The 23789-nt window shown below is 29.5% G+C and overlaps 1 protein-coding gene across 1 annotated transcript in view; it reads left to right on the top strand.

Moving 5' to 3' along the window:
* Positions 1–23789, top strand: part of LOC129975218 (uncharacterized) — a 164840-nt gene that overhangs the window by 19400 nt on the left and 121651 nt on the right. The gene's annotated exons all lie outside the window — the stretch shown is intronic.

Below are 23789 nucleotides of genomic sequence, written 5' to 3'. Positions count from 1 at the left end.
ACCATTTGACAACCGATAGTTTAGGGTTAGTAAAAAAGGAGCGTTACATGATAGAACAACGTGTTAATGCAAGATTTGAATTAAATAAAAAACATATTTTTTATAAACATTTTATCTTTAAATTGTTATATTTGTATTGAATCGTAAAGTACACAAGATAAGGTTATGTATGGAATAACACATAGTGCAAATGGCCTCCACGGATTTGCTGGCACATACGCACTCTTTAGTCGAAATTTTAAATGACCATTTTGAATAAATGTGGCTGAATTTCGTTGATACAGCGTTGAATTTCCTCCTTCAATGCACGCTTGCTTGGAAGCTTGTTGGCATAGACCGTTGCCTTCAAATAATTTCGTAAAAAGAAATCCAGTGGTGTTAAATCACACAAACTAGGGGGTCAGTTATCAAATTTTTGAACTGTAGCCGCCAGACGTTCATTATTTTTGAAATTTTGTTCAACAATGAAATCACGTTGTTCTATCGTAAAACATTCCATTTTTATTAGCCCTAAATTATTAGATGCCAAATAGTTTTTTAAATAGGGTTGCCAACACTTTATTGCACAAATGTTGGCAAATTCAATTTTACTTAATTTTGAGACAGTCTTTATAAAGCCAGAAAACTTCAAAAGGTGTGGCAATTATTTCGGACTACAGTTTCTGCTTGACCAAAATGGATAAAATGCTATCATTTACAGTCGTTCGAAAAAATTGTGGAAAATATTCTAACGAGAGATGTTCCGAATAGATTGCCTGTCTTTCTGATTACATTAAATTTTGTAAACACCCTTGAGATTTCGTTGGAATATTTCTGATGGTAGGGCAACAATTACTGGAAATTCGGAGAAATATTAAGAAATCTTCTGAAATCTGTATTTGCGCAAAACTTCCATAACTTTATTGCTTCTATTTTATTACATGGTGTAATATTCACTTGATATAATTATTATTTTGGAATGGTAACATGGCATAATAGTTACCTAGAAACAATTATTATTTTCAATCAGAATTTCTGTTTGTTCAAAACGCATCAAAACTATTACTTACAAGATATTCTAATAGAATGTAAAGAATATTATGCTGAGAGACAGTCTGAATAGAATAGTCTGTAGAACGTTCTAAGATAAGTATCTTAAATTCTGTCGAAGGCTTTTAAAAGTTCCAAGAATATTAAGACACATCAATCATTACTGAAAATCTTGACATCAAGATTCCAAAACATACTAAGAAATGCTTTGAAATCTGTATTATTTGGAAAACCGTGGACATTTTGTGGAAAATTTCCGCTACATTACTGCATCTGTTACCCATGCTGTGGTAATGGCCTAGAGAATAATTATTTAGCAGGTGTTTTCATTCAATGGTACATCGTCATGCAATAAGTATCGATAAGAATTTTATGTTCGGGTATGAAAATAAACTTTTAAACCAAATAAGCAGGAAATGAAAAATCTTTCAACTCTCAAAAATCATATAAATTGACTCACAAAATTAATGTTGTAATGATATATACTGTTTAATGATAGCAGTGATTTTCAGCATTATTTTTTTCAAAGTTGATTGTTCCGGTATTCAAATTTAAATTTTTAATGTTATCATTTAATAAGATGCGGATTATTTCAATGAAATTGCTCAGAATTGATAGATTTAGCTTCATTTCTAAAATTTTCATGCTTAATATTATTTTAACTTAAACTAATAAAGACATTAAAGAAATTGCATAATCAAAAAAAAAAAGAAATATATAATAATTAGCAACTCCTCCTAAACAAATTCAATCCGATTCAATCAAACTTTGCATATTTAGGACAAGAGAAAGGAATAGTTTATTTTTTTAAGAGCAAAGATTAATAAAATATTAAATTAATTAAAACTTAACAGAAATTTTGTTATTTTTCCACAGTAATTTTCGAGAAAATTATTCCACTTGAAATATTTTTATACCATTGTGGTGATGTTCATGTAGAGTGTAGTGTAAAGCATTTCATCGCTATTAGAAAAATAAACTCTTTATTACACTAACTACTATCGAACATCGCTGCTTAGCGCACGTATACACAGAACGGGGATTCCCCGGGAGAAGTAATAACATAGATTGTATTAGGGAAAGTAGATAGGTAGCGCTTTAGAATGACATGATTAAAGATGGCGCTACGATCACTACATGAGTATCCCCCTAGTGAACAAGGAGAACGACAAATGTAATAATACAAGATAATTATACGCGCATAAAAATAAAACATCACATAATACAATAAGTATAATATAGGATAATGGTTTCAATGGTAAATAGAAATTGAAGTAAATAGATGCAATAATATATGAAATACATAAAATTACAGTTACAATATATATATATATGCATAACAATTTATATCTCAGTAATTAATCTCGTTGGAAAATGGACATGACGTCCACTACGAGTGGTAGTTGGTTTTGTCGGTAATTGTTCATTTTCAGAAGAAAGTTCACCTTGAGTTTTATGAATAGTTGCAGGTATAGAAGGTAACGAGTCATTAGATCCTGTCAACACATATGCAGGTTTGACACGGTCTATGGAAACTGTTACATTTTTATTATTAACTTTTAATACAAAAGTTTTATCTTTCCTGCTGATTACAAGGTGTGGACCAGTGTAAGGAGGTGAAAGAGGAGGTTTAACACTGTCCACTCTCAAAAATACATGAGAGCAAGTACTTAAGGATGGATGAATATAAATAGGTTTAACCGAGTGTCTAGACGTTGAGATAGGATTTATAGATTGCATTAGTGCTTTGAATTTTGATACATAAGTATCTGTTGGTACTGATAGATCTACTTTTGAGGTTAAAATGTCAGAAGGCAATCTGAGGGTTGTACCAAAGACTAATTCAGCACATGTGGCATTAATGTCCGGTTTAATTGCAGATCGAATTCCGAGTAAAACTATGGGAATAGTTTCAGTCCAGTTTGGTTGACAATGGGCTATAATAGAACTCTTAAGATCCCTGTGGAAACGTTCTACAAGTCCATTGGATTGGGGATGGTAGGACGTTGTGCGGATTCGATTTGTGCCCAAAATATTATTCAAATGTCTAAATAGATGTGAATCAAAATTTTTACCTTGATCTGTAGTTATAGTTACTGGACAACCGAAACGAGATATCCAATTATGAATTAGGGCTTTACATGTTGTTTCAGCAGTTATATCTGAAGTAGGAATAGCTTCCGGCCATCTGGTAAATCGGTCAACTATTGTCATACAATATTTATAACCATCAGATAGTGGGAGTGGTCCTATGAAATCAATGTTTATATGGGCAAATCGAGCATCTGGCAAAGCGAAAGTGCCTATAGGAGATTTTGTATGTTTTTGAATTTTAGAACGTTGGCAATTATGACAAGATTGAACAGAATTTTTAATAAATGAATTCATGTTTGGCCAAAAATAACGTTTAGTAATCAGCTTTCTTGTTGCTCGAATGCCAGGATGAGAAAGATTGTGAATATTTTCAAAAACTATTGAACGAAAAGAATTTGGAATGTACGGACGAGGTGAATTAGTAGATAAGTCACAATACAAGGTTACATCCTCTAAGGGAAAATATTGCTTTTCTATTTTACAATTTGAAGACTTCAGATATTCTTTAAGTTCAGAATCATTTAACTGTGCAAGTGAAATGTCATTAAAATTTAAATTTTTCTTTGAAATTGAATTGATTTCAATGCGAGACAATGCATCTGCAACAATGTTTTCTGTACCCTTGACATAACGAATGTCGGTAGAAAACTGGGATATGAAGTCTAAATGTCTCAGTTGACGAGGTGAGCATTTATCCGGCTTTTGCTTAAAGGCTTCAGTAAGGGGTCTTTGATCAGTATAGATTGAAAATTCCCTACCTTCAAGCATGTGTCGAAATTTTTTTATGGAAGCATAAATAGCAAGAAGTTCTCTGTCGTATGTTGACCAATTAGTTTGACTTTTAGAAAGTTTCATTGAGAAGAATGCAATAGGTTCCCAAATTCCATTTGAAAGTTGATTTAAAGAGCTTCCGATAGCAAATAAGGATGCATCAGTCCACAGACTTAAAGGAGCTCCAGGAATCGGATGTTTGAGTAGGGTAGCTTCGGCAAGAGCTTTCTTAGCATTAGAAAATGCCTTATCAGCTTCCTCAGACCATTGCAGAATAGTTTCAGATTTTTTTGCTGGCCGTGGTGATTTCTTTTTGTTAGTATGGCCTTCAAGAAACTTAATCAAAGGTGATAATATGTGAGCTGCCTTGGGAAGAAATCTGCGGTAAAAATTAAACATACCCAAAAATCTACGAAGTTGAGTAAGGGTAGTGGGTCGTGGGAATTCTTGAATTGCACTAACTCGATCAGGAATTGGAGAAATACCTTCTTTGGAAACTTTAAATCCTAAAAAATCTAGGGTAGGAACACCAAATGTACACTTAGAAGATTTAATTGTAAGTCCATAATGGTCTAATTTTGAAAAGAGAGCTCTGAGATGTTGTCTATGCTCTTCGATTGATTTTGAAGCAATTAATAAATCGTCAATAAAAGCATACACACCATCTAAATCTCTAGTAACTTCATCAATAAATCTCTGAAAGGTACTTGATGCATTGCACAAACCAAATTGCATCCGAGTGCTCTCGAAGAGTCCGAACGGAGTACAAATAGCTGTTTTATGAACGTCCTCGGGAGCAATCGGAATTTGATGAAAAGCTTTTACTAAATCAATATGAGAAAAAATTGTGGTTCCATGTAGTTCGCTAGTAAAATCCAAAACACTGGGAATCGGATATTTGTCCTTTTTGGTCTGAGCATTAAGAGCTCTAAAATCACCAACAGGACGCCAATCGTCACTTCCTTTTTTCGGAACCATATGTAGAGGAGAGGCATAATTGCTGTTGGATGGCCGCATATGGCCTAAATCCAACATATGCTGAAATTCCATTTTAGCGATTTTTAAGCGATCGGGTGCTAGCCTACGAGGTTTTGCATAAACAGGAGAACCAAAAGTTTCAATATGATGCATAACAGAATGTTTTACAGTTTGGTTTGCACATGGAGCTTTAACAATATTAGGAAAATCATTCAATAACTTTGAAAAATCATCATTACAAAATACAGATTTTACAGAATGAACATCAGTATTATTAAGAATAGCATGAGCATTTATATGTGTATACATATCATTTAAACGACGATTTCTTAAATTAGGTTGCAAATTAAAATGATGTAAAAAATCTGCACCAATAATTGCAGTTTTAATATCACAAACATAAAAAGGATAAACAAATTGTTTTCTTAAACCTAAATCTAAAGATAATAACTTTTGTTTATAAACATTTATAATGGAACCATTTGCTGCAAAGAATTTTTGAATCGGAATACACAGTTTATCATTTCTAGTCGCAGGAATCAAACTACAATCACTGCCAGTGTCAACAAGAAAATTTACATTTGATTTTCTATCGCGAACAAAAAGGCGACGAGAACTACTGGGCGAGGCGTATGTCGCCGCTACTCCTTGCCGTTGTGGTTTGGCTGATAATTGCAAGGCGGAATGCATTTTTGCGCTTTGGAGTCGTACTTCCGATGATACCAACAGATATCATCATTACTGGCAGGGCTTTTCCGTCGAAAACGAGGTTGGCGATTCCGTGAATGACTTCTGGAATGGCGACGTATCTGTGCAATTTCTTTACGCAACATTTTAATTTCTGATAACAGTTCAGAATCAGCTGTAGCAGTTGCATTTGAAACAGCACTTACCTGGTTTGGTGTTATATCCAGTATTTTGTCGGCTATTTCAGAGGCTTTTTGAGGTGTCAAAGGTTGTATTGAGGCAAGAATCGATTGCACATTAGATGGTAGTTGCTGAAGAAATAATTCCAGTAAGAGAGAATCGGCAATATTGTGACTTTCGGCACGTCTTTGCATAATTCTTAACAGCTCGGACGGCTTTCTATCATGCAACTGCTCTCCAGCCAATAACTTACGAATTTCCTGAGATTTTGATTCTCCGCATCGGGAAATTATCTCAGATTTAAGTTGGCTGTAAGGGTCAGTTGCATCTGGCGAAAGAATGATATCGCGCACAGTTATTGCGATTTCTGGAGGTAAGGTGCTCACGCAGTAGTTGAATTTAGTGCGAGAAGCTGTAATTGGCTTTGGAATGGCCAATTCAAATGTTGACTCCACCATCGTAAACCAGAGGGAAGGGTCGGATGGAATGAAGTTAGGCATCTTCACCGCTGAGATTTCCTCCATCATGAAGTGCGCTTTCGTTTCAAAACGAAACTTAGTAAGATAATATTAATCCAATTAAATCAAAAGAGATGCGTGATTTCTTATCCGGGTCACCATTTGTGGTGATGTTCATGTAGAGTGTAGTGTAAAGCATTTCATCGCTATTAGAAAAATAAACTCTTTATTACACTAACTACTATCGAACATCGCTGCTTAGCGCACGTATACACAGAACGGGGATTCCCCGGGAGAAGTAATAACATAGATTGTATTAGGGAAAGTAGATAGGTAGCGCTTTAGAATGACATGATTAAAGATGGCGCTACGATCACTACACCATCTTAAAATAAATCAATTTACCTTTTCAATGATACTAATTTCATTTTAATGCAATTTTTATTAATTTTTCAAACTCTAAAAATTGTTGTATAAATGCAATTAGCATTTTTTAATAAGGAAATATATACTCCGTAGCTAGGCAGAGGTGGAAATTGGAAATTCTCTATTTTTATTTTTTGATATTTCTGTTTTATTTTTAAAATGTCATTGACAATGTTTTAAATTTGATTTTAAAAGAATATGAATTAAAAATTATCCAATATTCTGACACTTCAATGCGATATCACGTGAAAATATTATCTCATACAAATTATTTTTACATCTTTTAAATCTCAAAAAATTAGCTTTTAAGTAACATAAATTTCATTTCACCACAATTTGTTTTTCCTATTTTAATAAATTTTTCTAAAATTAATTTTATACCCAATTTATAACGATATTTTTTATTGTTAGGAAACAAGAAAGCATACGAAGAATTGTTGCTAGAGTATATTAACAAAATTTTAGAACACTAAAAAAAAAAAAAAAAAAAAAAAACATTTATTGAGTAGATACGACTAACATTGATTTTGCTTGACCTGATGGACAATCGATTTGGCTTGTTTCCATGATTTTTATTGAAAGTAACTGTCTGAAAACGTTTCATTAAAAATTTTATCTGTAGAAAATGTAATTTAATAACACCTTCAATTTGTAAAAAAAATTAAAGTATTTATATAATACTAGCCACCTTTGGCGACCAGCCGGTTCGCCAATCTTAATGTTCGTTAAAATTTTAATAATTAAATATTTTATGCAATTCCTACTTTAATAGCTTCTTCATCAAAATATTTTAAATCCTCAAATTTTGTTAGTCATATAATTCACTCATAATATTATAAACGCCTTCAGTCATAACGTAATATGTATTTATCTAATTTTCTGTTAGCTCCCGTAGAATTTATACTATAAATTAAAGTGGAAAGGATTAATCTGCAATTAATATAATAATATTTTTTACTGAAACAAAGTATTTTTTTGTAATATGATTACTGAAAACAGTCACTGAGCGTTTAAACTTTATGGGCACTAAAGAATATCTTTCCTAATTTATGTAATATTTCAAGAATTTGTCAACAAAATATTCTCAGATTCATCATGACCAGAACGATTAATTAACAATGTTAAATTTTAAATGCACCAAACACTAAGAAAATAAAACGAATCGTTACAATAATCGGTTGAAAACAGGTTAAAAAAAACTACTTAAAAAACGATGTACTTAAAACTATAAGCATGTACAAAAAATATATAATTAACATAAATACCATTTAATTACAAAAGCACACAACTAACCTAAAAATAATTTAAATCAAGTCCGAATCCATTGAAAATTCGTTGAATCCGTTGTCAACTATCAGAACACAATGCGCAGGCGTGAATTTTCAGCGTCAGTCACAGTAACGCAAATGCGTGAATTTTTCTATGCCAGTTGGGGTAACGCTATGCAGATTAGAAATTTTTAATTTCCTTTATTCTGAATTATTTTAATTCAAAAGTACTTAAGAATGAATCTGAAAGATCGATTCATTAACAATGTTTAATTTATATGCATCAAACATTAAGAAAATAAATAGAATCGTTTCAAATAATCAGCCGAAAAATCTTAAGCCTAGCCTCATGACTGTTGGGAAAAAAACTGAAGCCGTACTCATTTGGCGGTGGGGAAAATGGAAGATTTTTTTGGCGAAAAAGTTGGCGGTGGGGAAAATGAAAAGATTTTTTTGTCGGGAAAGTTAGTTTTTAATTAATAATTAAAATTCTAATTAAAAATTCAAAAAAAGGGCTATCCTATCTTTTAAGTTAGATCAAACTGCACACGGTGTGCAAATTTGATTAAAATCGGTTAAGTAGTTTAGGAGTCCATCGCGGATAAACAACGTGACACGTAATTTATATATATTAAGATGTATTAATGACTTATGGCTATTATTAGTTATCGGCAGTTTTTAAATATCGTTTGGTTCAACTGATATTGTCATTTTAATAATAAAAACATCAGACGATAAAAATATTTTGTGTAGGATTTACATTTTATGTAAAAATAATTTTTATATTAAAAATATTAGCCATAAAAGTATTTTAGTTCGGAGAAACGTCGTATACCAGCTAGTATAGATGGCAAATAGTAATAAAAAGAATTGTCGTCGTCAATGAAGCATTATTTCTATGCTTAAATTGCTTACATTCTTGTAAAAAAAGCACAATGTCAAGCGATTCATTTTCAACTTAAAAATAACATATTTCGAAGAGCATTGTCCCAAATCAGCTTCTCTATTGCAATTACTACCGGCTAGTGGATAACTGTCAGATTAAAAAACGCAAATGAAACACAAAAAACTGGTTCGATTGCCTATTAGTGCCAACTAAAATCAAATTGTCACGGCTAATTAAAGATCTTAATCTTTACAAGGAGCTACACGAATGACAGTTTTTTAAACATGTTAATCTGTTTATTTCAATTCGGTTGATGATTTGACTGATTCTCAATAGAAACTAATTGCTTAATGCATGTGTTTATATTCATTGTGGCAATATCTGGATCTAGCTGTTTTGAAGAATATACAGAACTTTTTTTCTTTCTACTTGGCTTTCTCTTCTATTATGAACTGGAGCATGCGCCCGAAGGTTTCCAATTTTTCATGTTTGTGTTTATGAATGTGTTTCCAACTAATTTCAACAAACTAGGAATGAGTAAAAAGATGGAGGAAGAGTTTTTTTAAATATTTTTTTTTATTGAATCTTACATTACACTGTGTGAATGAAAACAAAATAATTCAGCTCATGAGATAAAAATCAATATTGGAAAAGAAAAATGAAAAAAAAAATCATAAATAAACTCTGTGCTGAGCTATGAATGCTTTTTTTCATTCAATGCTTGTCTCCCTTTTGAGGAGTAAAAATCGTCTAAAGGTGACAGAAATGGGTTTCTGAAACAAACCCATTTCTGTCACCTGAACACCCCATTTCTGAATTTTTTTAATTTTTTTAAAGGATTATTAAATTAAAAGGAATCAGTAAAATGAAACCATGTTCCTTTTGATAAAAAGTTCTTTTTGTTTTATTTTGATAATACCCTTTCATAAAGAATCTCAAATATTTATTTATTTTCTTATCTTTTGCTGCAAAAAAAATTCCGAAATGTTTAAGGTTTCCTATTAGTTCAGCCTGTCATGCGTCGCGCCAAACGATGCAAAGATCCTTGCAAACACCTCAACTTAGCTCGATTTCCTGTGGATCAGTGGGCCGAAGAATCGTCTTTTATTCTGATGAGAAGATCAATTTTTAATTCTTCTTTGAATGAAATGGAACGAAACTTTGGCGCTTAATAAATGTAAATCACTGGAAATAGCTGGTTGGACTTCCTGTGCGAAATTGTTCTGGAAGACGTTTAAAGTTAAATTAAAAGCGGATGTACAAAAAAAAAAGCATATTTTATTTTGTGTTCGATTAACTCGTTCGGAATTTTATTTTATGAGATCGTTTCCTGAGATTCAAAATCGTTTGCTGACATTTTAATTGAATTCTAAAAGATTTTTTTATAAATAATTTTTAACTGTAAAATACAAAAATTGATGCTCTTTTTTTATATACAAACATGAACTGATTAAATTTCTAAAGGCAGAAAAATTATATCTGTGTGTATGGAAACTATTTCTATAAAAGTGTTAAAAGTGAAAAAAAGTGTTAATGAAAGTTTCAAAGCAAAACAAAATTTTTTTTTATTCTTAAACTAAATGAGAATAGAATTAAATAAAAAGGAAATTTAACTTCAAAATGAGAATGTAAAGAATATTTTTTTTTAAGTAAGAATGTATAACTTCCATTCATTTCTATTTATTTAAAACTACTTATATTATATAGAGAAAAATATTATGAAATAATTATTAAATTTCTAATTCACTTGTAAATTTTAATTTAATTGGAATTTTTATTTCACATTATAAGATTTCTGAGATTCAATACAACTGAAGATTTTAAATTACTTTTAATCATAATTTACAATTTTTTTTATTACCGAAAGTTGGGTTTAATGGGTTTCGTAAACTAGTTCTGGTCTTCCGAGAATTTCAACTATAAGTAAGAATTAATGGAGTAATTTACTTTTCCTTCTTATTAATGAAATCAATAGCTACAATAAGTCTATTTAACTTTCTATGTCAGTATTTTTGTTCACCATGGTTTTTTTTCTTCGTTCAAAAATCTGAAATTACTGAAAATTTTTTGAATATAAAGATTTTTGATTCATGGAAGTTTTATGTTTGAGTTTCTACTGCATAATATCAATCGGTGTGGTCTTCACAAAACTTTCTCGCATACTCTCTAACAAACTTGTCATACTAGAGAACGCTTTGTATGGCACTGGCGTACAATAGTTACGAAATATTAAATTTTGGCGTGAATCTAGCACTTTTACTGAATCTATCTTGTCATCCGTGGCGAATTATTTGGCGATTAATCCTTGGAATGCGTTAATAGTATAAAGAAATCGAATTTGTGTTTTAGACTCATTTGTCTCGACAAATTGAAACAAAAATTTGACACAAAACCGCACTTGTAGTCACAATAAAATGTGATATATTTGTCTTTGTGTTTTTGAATTATCTTGTTGACATGTTTCTGCAAGTACAGATCGACAGGCGGTTAACGTTTCATTGGATTTGGCTAACGGGTGTGGTCTTCTCAAACCTTTCTCGCACTCTCTCTAAAAAATTGTCATGCCAGAGAACGCCTTGCATGGCACAATAGTTACAAAATATTATCTTTTGGGGTGAATTTAACTTTTTTACTGAATCAATCGTGCCATCCTTGGTGAGTTATTTGGCGAGTAATCCTTGGCATGCTGTTAATAGTATCCAAACATCGAATTTGTGTTTCAGACATTTTCTACATCGATTGAAACCCATATTTTGACACAAAACTGCACTTATAGTCTCAAAATTCCGTACCGAATTTGATATATTTATGTCATTGCGTTTTCGAATCATCGCGTTTACATATTTATGAAAGTAGAAACCAACAGACAATCAATTCTTTGTTGGATTTGGCTCAAATTTTGGCGGGTGTCTACACTATAGATGTTAATTCTCTGTACTGAATCCTATTGATCTAGTTCTCTTTACCTTGTAGTTATCGTGTTAAATTATATTGAAATAACCGGACAGATAACTTGGTCTGCTCAGATTTTACTCAAAATTTCATAGAAATCTGCAAATTTGGTGTGACGTTATCGTGTACTCGCCTATGGTACAAGGGTTCTTTTACTGTGATTGAAAAAAACTCCTCTCCTTGCAAAAATAAACAATAACATTTATTTCTACGACAAGAGAATTTATTCTATATACATATTAAATTTAAGTGACTGCATTTCCGAAAGAAAATGGTTCAGAATCTTTTCAGCTGCTGATAACAACGTTTTTCTGTTTTTAATTCTAAGTTTTTAAAATCCCAATACGAGTTGAGTTGTTACTCGCTTCGTTAAAGATCGCGGATTCACGCGACATACGTAATTTTAACCGTCTTGCTCAGTATTTTTAAGTTATCTTTGTCACAGACTGACATTTTCCAAAAATATGTTTTCCGCACTCAGGGTGGTCTGAAAAGTGGTGATTTGTCAAATCACGAGATCGAATTTTTCGATATTACTATATTTTCTCTATATTACTTATACTAGAAAGTGAAAATGGCATCATTCAAAAAATCAGTAAAATTATTGATATTGATTAAGTACTTGCTTCTAGCTATTATTAGTCTTTATTAGCCGCACGTCAAAAGCCTCTTAAGAGGTAAACATGTTTACGAACTTTTTACTACTTTCCTGGATGGTCCTTTTCTGCGAAGAGAGGCCGTCCATCATGTGAAAATGAAAAATTCATCATCGCCCAGTGCGCGAGTGACATACTTTTTTTTTTCTGGAGCTCATTTCGATAAAGTTGATGTTTCCAAGAATGGCAGCACTGAATTATTCATTTCCTTTTGCAGTTCTCGCTAGCCGTGTGGTTACGTTACCGTTTTTGTCTTTTTAAATACATTGCATAAGACCAGATTGCGTAACAAACGTGACGACACACTTCGATGAGATTCAGTGGCATTTTGAAGGATTGTCCCTGTTCGTTACTATTATCTGTTTAATATATTTGCGACGATCTTCTGCGAATTTATACTTTTTCTTTGGCATTTAATGAAAAAAAAAAACGATTGATAAAAGATAGCGTCGGAATTAATTATTTGTGACCTAGACAATGCAAATATGATGTCCTTTTTTTTAATAAGCTGATCAAATTAATTTCTCATTTCAGGCATTTTTAACGCGTTAATGATTTATTTTAGTTTAATATTTTTTTAAACTTTAATTAGTAATTTGAAAATATATCGATCTTTATGTTGTTATTACTTATCCCACTTGAATTGAATGCCAAATTAAACGAAGTCCAAGAGATTGGGGAGAGAGGGGTGCAGTAGCTTCTGAGTTTAAGGACCCCTAAGCACCCGAAGGCAGAAGTTTGACTTCTTGCTCATATGAAGATGGCACTCACACATTCGCTTGTACAACCCCTTTTTACAGGTAGGCTCTTTCGCACACCTCATAAATAGAACACAGTGTGAAGAACAACCATGCCCGAACCTGGACTCGAACTCGGGACACCCAGATCATGGGGAAAGCTGGCGTCTTTAGGCCAGGACGCCAGCGTTGATTTTGATTTATCTATTGTGACTTTAGATCATCCATCATGTTTGTACATAAAATGACATTACTGAAATAGAGGATCATTGCTTATAAAGGTTTCATTAATTAATTAATTTTGATGAAATATTTATGAATCTAAATAATTATGCTAGGCAAAAATTTAATATTATTTCAATAATTTATCATTCATAGAATTGGTATTTTTTATAAATTTATTTATTTGATAACAATAAAGATCGATAAGGCTTTTTAATCGATTTTCTTTTAAGTTTCCTTTTAACCTAGAAGCCCTAGGAAGCTGCCTAGTCTGTCTAAAAGGTGTTCATTGGAAAGAAAAATCAATGAATAAATTAATAAGGGTGTTTCTAAATTCATGGGGAAAACATTAAACATTAGATCCGGTACGCATAAACCAATTTTTGAAATAATAAAACAAAATCTTAAACTCATAGAGAAGATACTCTTTGTCAATGATTTAATTTAAAGAAAAGGATGATTCAATTTAAGGAAGGAGATTAAGTTAAAGAAAAGGATGATTCAATTTAAGGAAAGATATTAAGTTAAAGAAAAGGATTATTTAATTTAAGGAAGGAGATTAAGTTAAAGAAAAGGATGATTCAATTTAAGGAAGGAGATTAAGTTAAAGAAAAGAGGGTTCAATTTAAGTAAAGACATTAAGTTAAAGAAAAAGAGGATTCAATTTAAGGAAGGACATTAAGTTAAAGAAAAGGAGGATTCAATTTAAGGAAGGAGATTAAGTTAAAGAAAAGAGGGTTCAATTTAAGTAAGGACATTAAGTTAAAGAAAAAGATGATTCAATTTAAGGAAGGACATTAAGTTAAAGAAAAAGAGGATTCAATTTAAGGAAGGACATTAAGTTTAAGAAAAGGATGATTCAATTTAAGGAAGGAGATTAAGTTAAAGAAAAGAGGGTTCAATTTAAGTAAGGACATTAAGTTAAAGAAAAAGAGGATTCAATTTAAGGAAGGACATTAAGTTAAAGAAAAGGAGGATTCAATTTAAGGAAGGATTAAGTTTAAGAAAAGGATGATTCAATTTAAGGAAGGAGATTAAGTTAAGGTAAAGAAGGAGATAAAAGTTACAATACATGTTTAATGGCATATAAATTTACCATAGCCAAATAATGTGGTTACATTAATATAAACACACTAAACTTGCACCATCTCCAGTGGCAAATCCTTTAAACACTATTTTCAAAGCTTTTATGCTGATATTGCATAAAGGCTTTGTTTATATCTTGCTGTGATTTTTGGAGGACATTAAGTTGCTTTTTAGAGGACACAAAATACAGAATGCTTCTATGATTTGAAACATTTGAGAGAAACTTGCTCGATTATTCTCCCCTTGACTTTCCTATATACTTCATAATAAACATAAAGCATTATAATTTTGGTTTTCCTACAAAACTCTACAGTACTGAACCTGTAGAGGAATCGGAGGATGATAGCAAAACCTCTAAGGTCACAACAATTCCGCAAGAACGAATCCTTTATCTCATCTGAATACGGTATATTGTGACTCAATATATTGCTTTTATGTTTTGGAGTACGGTGAAGAAAACAGATGTAAATTTCAGGCATTTTTCTTTTAAAGTATCGAACTAAAACACACAGAGAGGTTTCCAATTTCCTTCACTAAACGGCATAAGAAGCAAATTTAATTTATTTAAATCCATTAAGTTTTTATTTATCACGTTTCAAACGTGTACGAATAAACAGATGAATAGATGATCACATCTTTGGCAGATTTAGTATGCTACTAGAGATGTGGATATAAAATTTCATCTATCTAGCTGTTTGAGTTTTTAGCTTATCTTGTCTGCATGCATACGGATAGACAGACTTCCCATTAATGGATCTCATTCAAAATTGGATAGAAATCTGCAGATTTGGTATTAGAGAATAACATACCGAATTTCATTTCTCTAACTCAATGGGTTTTGAGTTAAAGTGTCCACAGTAAGACAAACATAATTCTAAAAATGTATTTTTGGAATTTAGGGAGGCGAGATTCATTAAAATGGGAAAATCGAATTTTTTGATGACAGCAATACTTTTTCTTTGCATATACTTGATGTACAAGAAAGTGAAAAAGGAACGAAAACAATAAATGTTCTCTGATTTTAATTTCTTTTACAAATGTAGCGTCTTTACAGCTTGAAACTGCCATATTTTATCTTTTATCTCATATAGAAATAAATATTAATAAAGAGCTAACTATTAATATATATAAAAATCCTGGCAATTACACAACCTAGAGTGAAATTCGTGACTTTTTTGTGCATATACTTGATGTACAAGAAAGTGAAAAAGGAACGAAAACAATAAATGTTCTTTGATTTTAATTTCTTTTACAAATGTAGCGTCTTTACAGCTTGAAACTGCCATATTTTATCTTTTATCTCATATAGAAATAAATATTAATAAAGAACTAACTATTAATGTATACAAAATTCCTGGCAATTACACAACCTAGAGTGAAATTCGTGACTTTTTTGTGCATATACTTGATGTACAAGAAAGTGAAAAAGGAACGAAAACAATAAATGTTCTTTGATTTTAATTTCTTTTACAAATGTAGCGTCTTTACAGCTTGAAACTGCCATATTTTATCTTTTATCTCATATAGAAATAAATATTAATAAAGAACTAACTATTAATGTATACAAAATTCCTGGCAATTACACAACCTAGAGTGAAATTCGTGACTTTTTTGTGCATATACTTGATGTACAAGAAAGTGAAAAAGGAACGAAAACAATAAATGTTCTTTGATTTTAATTTCTTTTACAAATGTAGCGTCTTTACAGCTTGAAACTGCCATATTTTATCTTTTATCTCATATAGAAATAAATATTAATAAAGAACTAACTATTAATGTATACAAAATTCCTGGCAATTACACAACCTAGAGTGAAATTCGTGACTTTTTTGTGCATATACTTGATGTACAAGAAAGTGAAAAAGGAACGAAAACAATAAATGTTCTTTGATTTTAATTTCTTTTACAAATGTAGCGTCTTTACAGCTTGAAACTGCCATATTTTATCTTTTATCTCATATAGAAATAAATATTAATAAAGAGCTAACTATTAATGTATACAAAATTCCTGGCAATTACACAACCTAGAGTGAAATTCGTGACTTTTTTGTGCATATACTTGATATACGAGAAAGTGAAAAAGTACAGAAACTATAACAGTTCTTTGTTTTTAGCTTCTTTTACAAATGTAATGTCTGTACATTTTGTCATTTATTAACTTTAATCTTCTCATATAGAACTAAATAATAATAAAGAACCAAATATCAATATATACAGAACTCCAGTCAAATAGACAACCTGGAATCAAATTCATGACATACAATTATTAACCGAGAAGTTAATTCGTAAGAAAAAGATATGGAATAAATTATTAAAAATTAAGCACCAAAAATTTTTAATTCTCAAAATTTAGAAAAAAATTGCACGATTACTAAATCTGTATAATTAAAAAGACATTTTTAAAAATTTTTGAAACGGCGTAAAATTTATTTTGGTGAAATAATATTTTTTGAAGGTATCGCAGAAAAACGCCGATTATCAGTATAATTTTTAATTAATTAAAATTCTAATCAAAATTAAAAAAAAACAGTTTCGCTTTGTGCATTTCCATTTTCTGAAGAATATACATGCCAGATTTGGCAACAGTAGATCAAACGGTCTGGTTTCTAGAGTACCAACGCATCTTTATTATTAGTAGAGATTTAACATCTTTAAATATTACGCAACAAGAATTGCTATCTGTTTTATTATTTTTAGTCTTTTCGTATAGAAATATGTAATAATAAAGAACGAAATATTATGCTACAGATATTCAGCAAATAGACAACCTGAAGTCAAATCCATGACATATCAACTACTAATCCAGAAGCTAATTCTTAAGAAAAAAAGACATGAACAAAATGGTAACATCGCCACTTGAAGTACAAAATGTGTAAGACGTGATCTTTAAGAAAAGGCTTTCGCTCTGTTTTACACGAAGTCGAAACAATAAACATGACATTAGGGAAGGCACCGACTTTTTTAGAAACGCCGAGAAAGGTTATAAAACCCATCAGACTTCGCAACACAAATGATGCATCGTTTCAGATAGCATCTGGTGTTAGAACAAACCTTGCTCTTGGAGCTATTAAAGAGAAGTCCGGCAAGAGTGTTTGGTGGACAAAAATATACCATCACGTTAAATGAAAGGGTGGAAAAAAATCAACAACAACCAGATGTGGGCTAGCAGTATGCTCGTAATATGGGTTATTAGACGCTGGAGAAAAGAAAAGACGGGGAAAAAAGTGTTAAGCATCCAAGAGGTAAGACATCACGAGCAAGTAAAAAAATACTAAGAAATTAAAATATTACTAGAAGGCTGCTTGATTGACAAGTTTGAAGGTTACAAGTACTATTCTCATAGAAACTTACATAAAAGATGTTCTAGTTAAGCCTTGGCTGTTATTTTTTTGAAAAGAAGTTCAAATCATTTTGGTTTCGAAATGGGCTGTAATAAAAATGTATATTAGGGTTAATAGTTAATGCAGAATTAAATTGTAGTTAATGTTAATGTAGTTCTATTTGTAAAATCATAAAACTGAACAAAGATTACATTTCATTATAATCAGGGAAAATTCTGAAAAAGTTGGTAATCTTTATTGCTACATAAAAATTATAGTTTTGCTGAAATTGTTTCCCCAAAATTTTTTCACGACTCTTTAATGTAAGTATAGACCTTTTCTCCACACATCGAAACTGATCAAGGGGAAAAATTTAAAATTATGGAAACTTTATTATACAAAAATATATTCTGAAATTTTTTCATTATTTTTTCTTTACTAAAAGCAAGTATTTGCTGTTAACATTTGGCAGTTAAAGAGGATTGAAATATTAAATTCCCATAAAAATTTATTTAAAAAATACAAATATGTATTTAACTTGCAGATTTGCTTATAATGTAATAAAAAAATACGTTTATGTGCATGAAAGAGAAAAATAAATTTTTATTCATTTTTGGACATATTTTTCACCTTGCTTTCTACATCTGTTCTTAATTTGAATTTCTTTTTCGCATTCCAGTATTTCCGTTTAAAGTCTTAGGTTTATGATATGACATAAAAGATAAGCTGTAGTCAAAGTTTTTATATCTTTTGCACTGAAAACTTTCCAAAACAGTTTTTTTTAAAATTAAAATTTATGTTTTTTACAATGTAATCCATTGATGCCCTTTGACTATAATAATATATGATTTTTTTATGAACTTATTTTTTTTTTTGTAATATAAACATATAATTTTTTTATGAACTTATTTTTTTTTGTAATATAAACATATAATTTTTTTATGAACTTATCATATTTTTATGGTATAAACATATAATTTTTTATGAATTTATAATAATACTAACATATAATATTTTTGTGCGATGTGCAAAGATATTATTTAATAAAGAAAATACGAAGTTCCGCAGATTTTTTCGATATATAGAAATTTTCGATTTATGGAAAGTTTCTATTTATGGAAATTCAGTATATGGAGTTTGACTGCAATTCTATTCACGCTATTGCTTAAAGAGAAAAAAAAAAGAAAAATAATTCCCTGAATGCTTTGATAATTATAAATCGCCTACCACATGCAAGCGCGCGGTTCTCTTACCTACAAATATAATTGCATTTTAAACCAAGTTTAAATTGTAAATATTTGGTTTAGAACTTCAGTGAAAAAAACAATACAGAAAGGAAAAGATTAAAAAAAAAATAGATGATAGAATATAAAAGAGAATCAAAAGAAGCGTTGATGAAAATCAAAGCTAAAATTACGCTAAATAAAAATTCCTGGAAACTATTAAGAATATAATTTTAGATTTTGCTTTTACTTTTAATAACATATCCAGAAGAAGAACCTTTGTTCATAAAGTGCCTATTATTCCTATCAGATTTTTAAATGCTGCGAACTTCAAGCTTTATTTTTTTTCTTTTATTTTGTTTTATAAATTCTGTATTTTGTTTTATTCGCATGGAATAAAAACATCTGCGCTTTATCTGAATTTATTTTTACATATAATCGTTTGGCAACATTTTGAACGAGAGTAAAACGCGCTTGTTATAGGTTTATAAATGAGTCACTCGTTTTGATAAGAAATAATTTCCATTTTTGGAAATTTTTCAGATGAAATAAAAAAAAATTCCGATAATATTTCCATATGACTTTAATTAGTAACTTTCTATCATTAAAAAGCGTTTATTTCATGTAAAAATGCTTGCATGATTATTTATTGTTCTAGTGAATGCATATGAAAAATATTTTCTATATGTTGGAATGACCATTTTTTAATATCAATCTGGTTTTATAAAATTTAAATCCAGTTTAATGTACAAAGACATTCTTTAATTTTGAGAATTTTAAAAAGACAATCTCTCTTTTTTCTTTCTTTTTTACTTTCTCTTATATTTAGTTAATGTAGAGAAAAAATAGTAATCGTCTAAAAAAAAAAAAAAAAATTGAACTCGAGATTTTGACGAATCTCTACGTTTTAGACCTGCCTGAGTTAGAAAAAAATATTTTTGGGAAATATCTGTCCGTCTGTCTGTCTGTGACAAAAACTCTGAGCTAAATATTGAAATTTGATATTCGGTCTTTACACCAATTCTTTAGATTTCTGTCGAATTTCGAATACAATCTGTTCAGAGGAATTTCATCTGTTCGGCTTTTCGAATATAAGGTTAACACAATAATTATAAAATGAAAAGAGCTAGATAGATAAGATTCGGTACTCAGATTTAACATCTTTTTTTCTCCTTTCTTTTTGAAGTCAGAGTTGGGTTTCTTAATTTGGGATGCAAAGTGAAGATATAGTGTTTTCTTTTTATTTCAAAAATAGAAATCTAGGAGATATAATCCTTTAATATAAAGTCGAAGATATCGTTTATGTTAACTGTAATGATAATAGTTAATACATTTTTTTGACAATGTTAAAACAATAAAACTTTCATATTAAAATATTTTTTTGTAGCCAATGCTCGAAGGTTAGATACAAGCATTTTTTTTATAGAAAATTAGTGTGATAGTTTCTAATCCGGTTGATTTTTTTTTTTTTTTTTTGCGAAGCAGTTTTAATACCTTAAGTCTTAAAAGATTGATAGTTTTTCTGCGTTTCGCCATTTTTTTCGTCGCAAAAAAATATTCACGAATGTAATTTCCTCTGTTTCGGTCTCTCTCACTCTCTCTTTCATTATCACTCTTTTTTTTAAATTTTAGAACCTATAATTTACTACAGCATTTCGGCAACACATATCAAAGAGATTTTTGTGAGAACAGCGAGTCGGCAAAATGTTTATAAAAGACTTCTAATTCCAAGGTAAATGCATAGAAATCATTCGTCGAAGAGTCTGTATGAAAAAAGGTGGGAAAAGGGGAAAAAAAAGCAATTGTATTCCGAATTTGCGCATAGAGCAAAAAAAAAAAAAAAAAAAAATCACAATTTCCCTAGGCAAGCCTTTTTTTTTTTTTAATGATTTTGAACGTTTTCCCTAGAAAAGAAATGCGGGAGGGGAAATTCAAAATTTGGGTGTTGCTTTTCTAACGCATACTATACTACCGAAAAATTAATTTTTGAATTATTTACAGTTCATGTAAAATTACCAGAGCTTCTGCATTTTATTTGAAGACATTCTAGAAGGGTTAGGTGCGAATCGAAATGACAAAAACTTGTTTGTACATTGAAATGAACCGAAAATTCAAATATATAAATATTTAAAAAAAAATAATAAGGTAATTAATTATTAAAACATTTTAAAACAGCAGTGGGAGATAAAAAAATAAATATTATACAATGGAAAATTTAAATAATTCGTTTACTGGATTCGAATAAAAGTTTGATTAATCCAAAAATTTAAATTGAAATATAGTGCGCCTATAAATGAGTTCAGACGAGAAAACGATAATTAAAAAACGGTTTTTTTAAAGAAAACGATTTTTAAAGACTAAAACTAACAGTAACGATTTATTTTTTTAATATTTACTAGTTCTATAGACAATAATTAATAAATATACAATAAGTGGTTTTAATGAATATGGCGATGATAGTTAAATTTCTAATTAATAAAAATTAATTTTTTTATTAATTTTATAAATAAAAATTTTAATAAATGAGTCTGACATTTTAATAAATGACAATTATACAGCTCCAAAAATACAAAATTTATGCAATAAAACTTCAAAATGTACAACGTACAATCGCATTTTAAGGTTTTAACACATTTTTTTAAATAGTCTGATTTTTTTCTACTTTGTTTTTCAAATTAACCAGATAGCAGTAAAATCTAAGTAAATAATTTATTTAGATTACTGAGAATACAAACAGATTTTTATGCAGGTAAAGAAATAATTTTGACTTAACATTATGTTAATTGGGAATTCAATGGATCACAAAAATATTAAATTAAATTAAAATTTGGATTGATCAAGTTCAACTGTATTTTTTTTCCTTTTATTATTATTTCCCCCTCAATTTTATTTATAATGTAATTATTTATAACATAATTATAACAGTTTGAGTTATAATATAATTGTTTAAAGCATAATTATAACAGTTTGATTTATATCATGACAGCGCGTCTATTTGAAATTGCAAAGTAGAGTTCTTCAAACACTACTTTTATGATTGAATCTTATATGTTCTTTTAAAAAGGTATTGTTTACAGGTTAGAATACAATCTATAAACTGCAATAAGCATACTAAAAAATAAATAAATACCTTACAAACCGTTTTTAAACCTGACCATTGGAATTAGATTTGACGCTATCTAATTTGTCATGTAATTATTCATGGATAAGATATTCATTAAGAAAAGGTATCTTAAAATTTTTATTAAATTTTTAGTTAAGAATTAAAATTTTAATCCTTTTTTTTCAATGGCTGCGAAGTTATTACAGCACAAAAGAAAAAAAATCATTGCCACTTTTAAAGAAACAAGATTTTTAACGATATCCGTTTCATTTCAGTATGACTTTTTTCTATTTCAGTATATTGTTAAAAAATATAGTAAATATGCTTTACAACAATATTTTTAATTGTTTTAATTTCCAGAATCATATTTATGAGCGTTTTAAGGATATTAAATACATTTTTTGTATACACATGATCACTTCTATTTAATTAAAAACAAGATTTAAAAATAAAATAAATATAGTAGACGAATCAAGCATGCAATATTTATCATGTTACAGTATTTCGACAGAAGAAACTCGACTCAACTTATTTTATTAAATATTTATTAATAACGAATATTTCAAACCATTTCATTAACATCCTGGATAAATCCAGGACATTTTTTTACTGGGGTCAAATAATTGAATATTGGGATAATACATTAAATAGCCATTATAAAAATCATTCAAAAGTTAAAAAAAATTATTTTTGGTTCAAGGTTGTCATCTCTTTAAACAGATTATGATTATTTCAATGTATTTCTACAACTTTTTATTTGAAAAAAATGGTGTGAGAATGTTTGTTTATAAACTTTCTCATGAAAATTAATTAAATTATTTATAAAATGATTCAAGATGTTTTCATTTTGATAGAAACTTTCAGATGAACGGCAAAGAAAAGAAGTTTTCTAGTTTTCTCTAATGAAAGTTTTGCAATCAAACGACCTTCACCTTAAACGATTTTATTATAATTCTAGATGGCTTCTTTTTTAATGTTAATAATGCCTGAATATTCTTCAAACGCTGCGCCTCTTAGTGAGAAAGAAATTTCATAATTACTATTTGGTAATACATTAAGAATAATTTTATTGTAAAACAGTTATGAAATCGGCTTAAATATAATGCGAATTTAATTAATTGTAGCTTCAAAGAAAATGATTTTACTGTTCTTTTCTGTAAATGATTTTAACTGCTATGATGAATTTATTGTATAATTTGACAAATAAAATTATTTCTTTGCTGTGATTTCTAGATTAATTCATTTTTATCAAGTATATTAAAATCTCTTGTTTTCCAATTTATTTCTGAATCACGAACTTTACAAAGACTTTTACATATAGTTAACAATAATTTTTTTTTAATTTTTAATTTATATTATTAAACTTAAAATATTGTGAAAAACAAAATTAATCTTGATCTTCTTTAACAATTGAAAACAATTACTCCGAAATTTTAAAATAACAAAATACATAGAAAAAAAATTACGTTTAATTGATGGCTACATTTCAATAAAATAACGATATCTACTTGATAATTCCCATATGTGTCAGATTAGAAACAGTTTACTGTATTACAGGATTGGAATAAAACTAATTTTAAAAAATTATTTAAAAAAAATTGCAGGGAAAAATACAATTGTACAATTGAAAAGCTGATCTTTTAAAAAAAATTAAAATGGTTTTACACGTATTTTGTCCGATAATATATTCTGAAGTTATAGAGGAAAAATTTT

This window comes from Argiope bruennichi, chromosome 7 (assembly GCF_947563725.1).
Source record: "Argiope bruennichi chromosome 7, qqArgBrue1.1, whole genome shotgun sequence".
In the NCBI taxonomy this organism is placed as follows: Eukaryota; Metazoa; Arthropoda; class Arachnida; order Araneae; family Araneidae; genus Argiope; species Argiope bruennichi.
The sequence above is the reverse complement of the archived record's forward strand: the minus strand, read 5'-3'. Positions and strand labels throughout refer to the sequence as shown.